Here is a 6,558-nt window from a genome sequence, read left to right as displayed (position 1 = left end):
GATATTGTCATATTGTAGAAACTGGACCACCCTAATGTCCAGCAACTCTGTAAAACACCAAAGTTACCTCTTAACGCTGAGTAGGTCCTCACACTCACTGGAATGCACCTGATAGCTTTGGAATTGAACAGGATGTCGGGAGGATCATTCATTATGCCTTTTCACATCTTCAAGTTGAACAGTTTTAATTTGTCAATACAGCAGCTTCAATTTCCAGAGAGACTTGTTAAGAAATCAACCAGTTAAGAATGTGTAAATTGTCAAGACTTCAAGTGAAGTAGAGAGAATGGTGAGCGGGTACAAATGATTGCTTCAAAGGTTATTTTAGTTTGTTCTTGTTTGTTGCTTTTGCGAACTTAGCCAGCTACCCAGCAATAACTGATTCCTCCCACTATCCTCATCGTTTCCCGTACTCCAAGTTCCCAACCCACCGCCAACTCCCACCCGCACCCACACCCCCGACCCACCACTCCACAACTAATTCCCCCACATCCCCACCTCCCACAGTCTTCCATCCCCACACACCTTCACCCCTAACTCTACCCTACCACCAACATCTCCCACACCCTCCACCCTCCCATCTTGTCCCTCCCCCTCCCTCCAAAATCCAACGCTATTGACCTTCCCATCTTCCCGTATGGTGCTGGGTTTGCCAAAGGCACCAACATCTCAGTTCAGGAACGCTTCCAGTAAAGGTGTATTTGGTCCATCCTGAGAATTCAATGGCTGGACAAAATCACAATGGAAGATGATCTATGGGGAAAAGCCTCTGGGCAAAAGTGATCATCATGAATGATATAAAGGCACTCTACAAAAGATCCTCTTCATTGCACAGCAACTCTGTCAAGCAAACTCTGCAGCCTTTAGTCGTCTAAAATGAAGATTCTACCTGTGGTCATCACCAACGTAGACTCTGAAAATAGCATCATAGAATCACTAAAGCACAGAAGGAGGCCATTTGGCCCATTGAGTCTGCACTGACTACAATCCCACCCAGGCCCTAGTCCCATAAACCCTCATATTTACCCTGCTAATCCCCCTGATATTAGGGTTAATTGAGCATAGCCAATAGAGTCATAGAGGTTTATAGCATGCAAACAGGCCCTTCAGCCCAACTTGACCACGCCATCCGTTTTTTAGCCGCTAAGGTAGTCCCAGTTGCCTGCATTTGGCCCATATCCCTCTATACCCATCTTACCCATGTAACTGTCTAAATGCTTTTTAAAAGACAAAATTGTACCTGCCTCCACTACTGCCTCTGGCAGCTTGATCCAGACACTCACCACACACTGTGTGAAAAAATTTGCCCTCTGGACCCTTTTGTATCTCTCCCATCTCACCATAAACCTATGCCCTCTAGTTTTAGACTTCCCTACCTTTGGGAAAAGATGTCGACTGTCTACCTTAGCTATGCCCTTTAGTTTATAGACCTCTATAAGATCCTATGCTCCAGGTAAAAGAGTCGCAGTCTGTACAGCCTCTTCTTATAACTCAAACCATTAAGTCCCAGTAGCATCCCAGTAAATCCTTTCTGCACTCTTTCTGGCTTAATAATATCCTTCCTATAATAGGATGACCAGAACTGTACACACTATTCCAAGTGTGGTCTTGTACAACTTCAACAAGATGGCCCAACTCCTGTATTCAATATTCTGACCAATGAAGCCATTCAACCTAACCCACACATCTTTGGACTGTGGGAGGAAACCAGAGCACCTAAAATGTCAGGCGTTTCTCTGAATTAGAAGCTTCACTGCTCATCAAACCCAGACTTTACATTTTAACCGATGAATGTAACCAACAGCAACAGACACAGGGTCTGGCATGGATACATCCTCTCTCACATCCAGAATTCATTTCCAGTAACGTCTGCAGTTGCCAAAAGATATCAGTGCCAATAAATTCCATCAATAAATAGGCACCTCTTTGGAAAACAAAATCCACCATGGTTGAAGAGTCAGAGGCTTTCTCCCAGGGTGGAAGTATCAAGGGGGCACAGGTTCAAGGTGAGCGGGGGTAAGTTTAGGGGAGATGTGCAGGGTAAGCATTTCACGCAGAGAGTTTGGGTGTCTGGAACGCGCTGCCAGAGGAGGTGCTGGAAGCAGGCACATTAGCAACACTTAAGGGGGATCTGGATGGATACATGAACAGGGAGGGAATAGAGGGATACGGACAGAAGGGTATTGTTTCATTTAGTTAGGGCATCATGATTGACACAGACTTGGAGGGCCAAAGGGCCTGTTCCTGTGCTGTACTTTTCTTTGTTCTTAGTTCAAACACAGTGGAATCTTTGGAATTTTCTTTTCCAGAGAGATGTGAATTCTCAACTGTTGAGTATATTCAAGGCACAGGTTGGTAAACGTTTGGATGCTAAGAGATGGGGGTTGTGGGGGCGAAGGTTGATTTGAGATAGAAGATATGGGGTTGTATTCTATGGGATCCTGGGAGTCCCTCCACCTCTGTGACAGTGGCTCACTCTGCAGGGATAATGCTAAGAAGAGCTTTAATTGACTTAAAGAGAACTTCTGCAACCCCCCACCCCCCCATCTTGTCAAGAACTCCAGTCTCAGAGATCCGCTGCCCAATTAAACAAACAGTAGCCCTTGGGAATCCAACGGCATCAGCAGGAGAGGTGGCCATCTTAGCACCTCACCAACCCCTAGTGCTGAGGGGTAGAAACCAGGGGCAGGGTGGAAAGATAGTAAGGGGAGTATATCACTGTGATCAGGTGAGAAGAATCAGGTGAGGAGGGCACTGGGGAACAGGGTAAGCAGCCCAAGAAAGGGAACTCCCTGGGGTGGACATCAGTTGGGCCCAGTAAGGAGGTACTGCCACCCTTGCCCATCTGTGCAGTGAAAAACTGTCAGGCTGGGCACTTGACTTGGGCTTCTCTTACTGCTGGTTAAACCATAGAGGTCATGGGATAAGGCCTTTAATTAGCCACTTCGAGGCTTCAATTGGCCGGGGTTGGGAGGGCCACCCGATGCCTCTCCCCACTGCTGATTAAATTGTGGCAGGCTGTGGCAAAGGAAAGACGGGCAGGCAACTGGCACGGGCTCCCTCCCATCTGCAAACCCGGGGGTGCGAGGGGAAAGGGGGAGGTTGGAGGGGGTGTGGGAATGTGTGCAGGGGGGTATGAAACTCATTCAAAGGCCTACTCCAGCCCCTATTTCTTACATTTATAAACGTAGATGGAAGTCAAGGCAGAAAGGTGCCGCGGCACAATTTCTCCTTTGGCTGACGGGAAACGATTTGTGTGACTTGTTTAGGTTTATTTGCTTTTATAGACTGTCCACAGGGCAGGACAGATTGCTAAGTGATTGGTACGACCAACAAATAGAGTACAACTTCCAAGCAAATCATGTCACACCAGCTATTGGAACACGCAAGGTTTTTTTTAATTAATAGACTCCTAAACATGTGGCTCCCATGTCCCTGCTAATTGAAATGTCGGCGCTTTGCCCAGCTTATTCCAAGGTTCGAATATTTATCCTCCTCTGACAAGGAGGTGTCAGCAATATAAACAGTCTGACATGGATGAAATGAGATCTGTAATTGGTGCAACAAGCAAGATAATTAGATCTGCCCCTGTCTTGTTGACAAAGGTCTGCTTGACATGCAAAGCCTTTAGAAACAGTGTCAAGAATTAGGCTCCAAAATCCCAGAAGATTTGCATCTTGTTTTCTTCCTGTCCATCAGCATTCTTACTCTGAAACTCTTCAATTGCAGTTTAATCTGGATCAGCGACCAGCCGCAGCTATAAACTTTACCCAAACTTGAGGCTTCCAAAGCGAGTCTTAAAATAAGCTCCGGCCTGCAGGGAGATCTTAACTTCCACTGGCAGATGAAACTAAAACTGGGGGGACTGGCCTCAAACTAAGGGGGAGCAGTGTTAGGACTGAGTTGAGGAGGAACTTCTTCCCCCAAAGGGTTGTGAATCTATCGAATTCCCTGCTCGGTGAAGCAGTTGAGGCTATCTCACTGAATGTTTTTAAGGCAAGGATAGATACATTTTTGAACAGTAAAGGAATTAAGGGTTATGGTGAGCGGGTGGGTAAGTGGAGTTGAGTCCACAAAAAGATCAGCCATGATCTTATTAAATGCTCGAGGGGTCAGATGGCCTACTCCTGCTCCTAGTTCTTGTGTTGACGTCCATGCGTCCATGTTTAATAGCCACATCAAGAATTTAGTCACAAGTAACTCCAATATGTTAAATCCTGAAACCAGTCATTAGATGCATGGATTGTGACTAGAGGATAAGGCCAATAGACATTATTGCTAATAGACTCTAGATAATTGTTAATATCCCCAAAGTGCAATTTTTTTCTACTTATATCCAATCAAAACACAAATCAGTCCAATCAAAGTGCCTACAAGAGAGGCATTACAGACCTAAGCTGACACGACAGTCCCCACTTTTCCTATCTTGGGTTTGATCAACAAGATCCAAGCTTGTTGTATGAGGAATAGTTGAGGACTCTAGATCTGTACTCGTTGGAGTTTCGAATGATGAGGGGAGATCTGATTGAAACTTACAGGATACTGCGAGGCATGGATAGAGTGGACATGGAGAGGATGTTTCCACTAGTATGAAAAACTAGAACCAGATGGCACAACCTCAGGCTAAAGGGACGATTCTTTAAAACAGAGATGAGGAGGAATTTCTTCAACCGGAGAGTGGTGAATCTGTGGAACTCTTTGCCACAGAAGGCTGTGGGGGTCAGGTCAGTGAGTGTCTTTAAGACAGAGGTAGAAAGGTCATTGATTAATTAGGGGATCAAGGGTTTTGGGGAAAAGGCAGGAGAATGGGGATGAGAAAAATATCAGCCATGATTGAATGACGGAGCAGACTCATTTGACCGAGTGGCCTAATTCTGCTCCTGTGTCTTATGGTCTTGTGATAGGAGCAGGTGTTGCAACCCCCCCAGTGCTTGATCTGAGCTTCATCTTAGCCAGATGGCATTTTAAAAACTACTTCAAATGAAGCCTCATTGACTTCTATCAAGTGCAGAATTAAACTTCTACGCTTGACATTAGCTAAAAGGTGTACCCTCTACACAAAGTGAAGAAAATAACTGCTGCAAGTGGGGATGTAAAAAGGATAGGTTTTTCTGTTCAGCCTGTCCTAGAGATATGAGTTAGAAGTAGCCAGTTGGAATATGGAGTGAATTTCCTCTGAATACTCCAGATTCTTCCCACAGTCCAAAGATGTGCGGGTTAGGTTGATTGGCCATGCGAAATTGACCGTAGTGTCAAGGAATTAGTAGGGTAAATATGTGGGGCTACGGGGATATGGCCTGGGTGGGATTGTGGTCAGTACAGACTCGATGGGCTGAATGGCCTCTTTCTGCACTGTAGGGTTTCTATGATTCTATGAATATCCAGTGATCGAGTGGACTAAGAGGAAGATTCAAGATTCGAGTAAAATTGAGATTAGAAATAAAATTGTGATGGATTAACTAATAGGACAAAAATGGAAGCAATACTAGTGCATCTGTTTGAAGGTGTTTTTGATATTCAAATTAGTGTAGCAGTAGGAAAAGAAATGTTTAGCTAAGTGACTCAGGGGTGATGTATAGAAATAGGTGGTGGAACCGTAGAAGAGGTGAGTTCAAAGTGGAGAGATAAGAAAATAATTTGCATTTATATGTTAAACACCTGGTTCATGGTGTTATCTGGATCTCATAGGACCCTTACAGTGCAGAAGGAGGCCATTCAGCCCATTGAGTCTGCACCGAGTTCAGGAGCATCAGGATGAGGCAAAGTTGCAGAGTAGTCCCATTGGACAATGGAACAGGAATTGTAACTTCGCCTGATCTATACACATGGAGCCTAGACTCCTCAAGGCTGCAGAAAATACAGCTCATCTGGCATTCCATGAACCAACTTAAACTATGGTTTCACAGGGCTGGTGCATGTAACACCCTCCATGCCAAATCCCAATGGAAGAGTAGAGGACTTCTTCTCACACAGAGAGTCCTTCACCAAGGACCCCGCCGCCAAACCTGGACAGCAGGACAGAACACCACGGTGTCTAAGTGAATCTTTGTGCTAAAATGAAAGCAAAATGCTGTGGATGCTGCATATCTGAAATCAAAACAGAAAATGCTGATAAAAGTCCCTCAGAATCTGTGGAGAAAGAAAGATAATTAACGTTAATCAGATGGATTTGAGGTGTTAACTCTATTTTTCTCTCTCCCTTGATGCTGCCAGACCTGCTGAGTTTTTCCAGCATTTTATCGGGTAGAATTAGGGACCTTGTGGTGAAGGATCCTCTTGGGGAGAGTGATCATTGTATGGTGGAGTTTCTGGTGCAGATGGAGGAGGAGAAAGTGGGTTCCCAGACACGCGTCCTTTGTTTGAATAGAGGGGAGTACGGTAGGATGAGAGAAGAATTGGCGAATGTGGACTGGGGGAGCGCGTTGGAGGGAGGGTCTGTTGAGGAGCAGTGGAGGATCTTTAAGGAGATCTTTCTTGGTGCTCAGCGGAAATTTATTCCGATGGTCATAAAGGACTGTAGGAGGAGAGGTAATAAGCCGTGGATAACGAAGGAGGTGA

This window comes from Carcharhinus amblyrhynchos, chromosome 2 (assembly GCF_965287045.1).
Source record: "Carcharhinus amblyrhynchos chromosome 2, sCarAmb.v2.hapA, whole genome shotgun sequence".
NCBI lineage: Eukaryota > Metazoa > Chordata > Chondrichthyes > Carcharhiniformes > Carcharhinidae > Carcharhinus > Carcharhinus amblyrhynchos.
Note: the sequence above shows the minus strand (reverse complement) of the source record.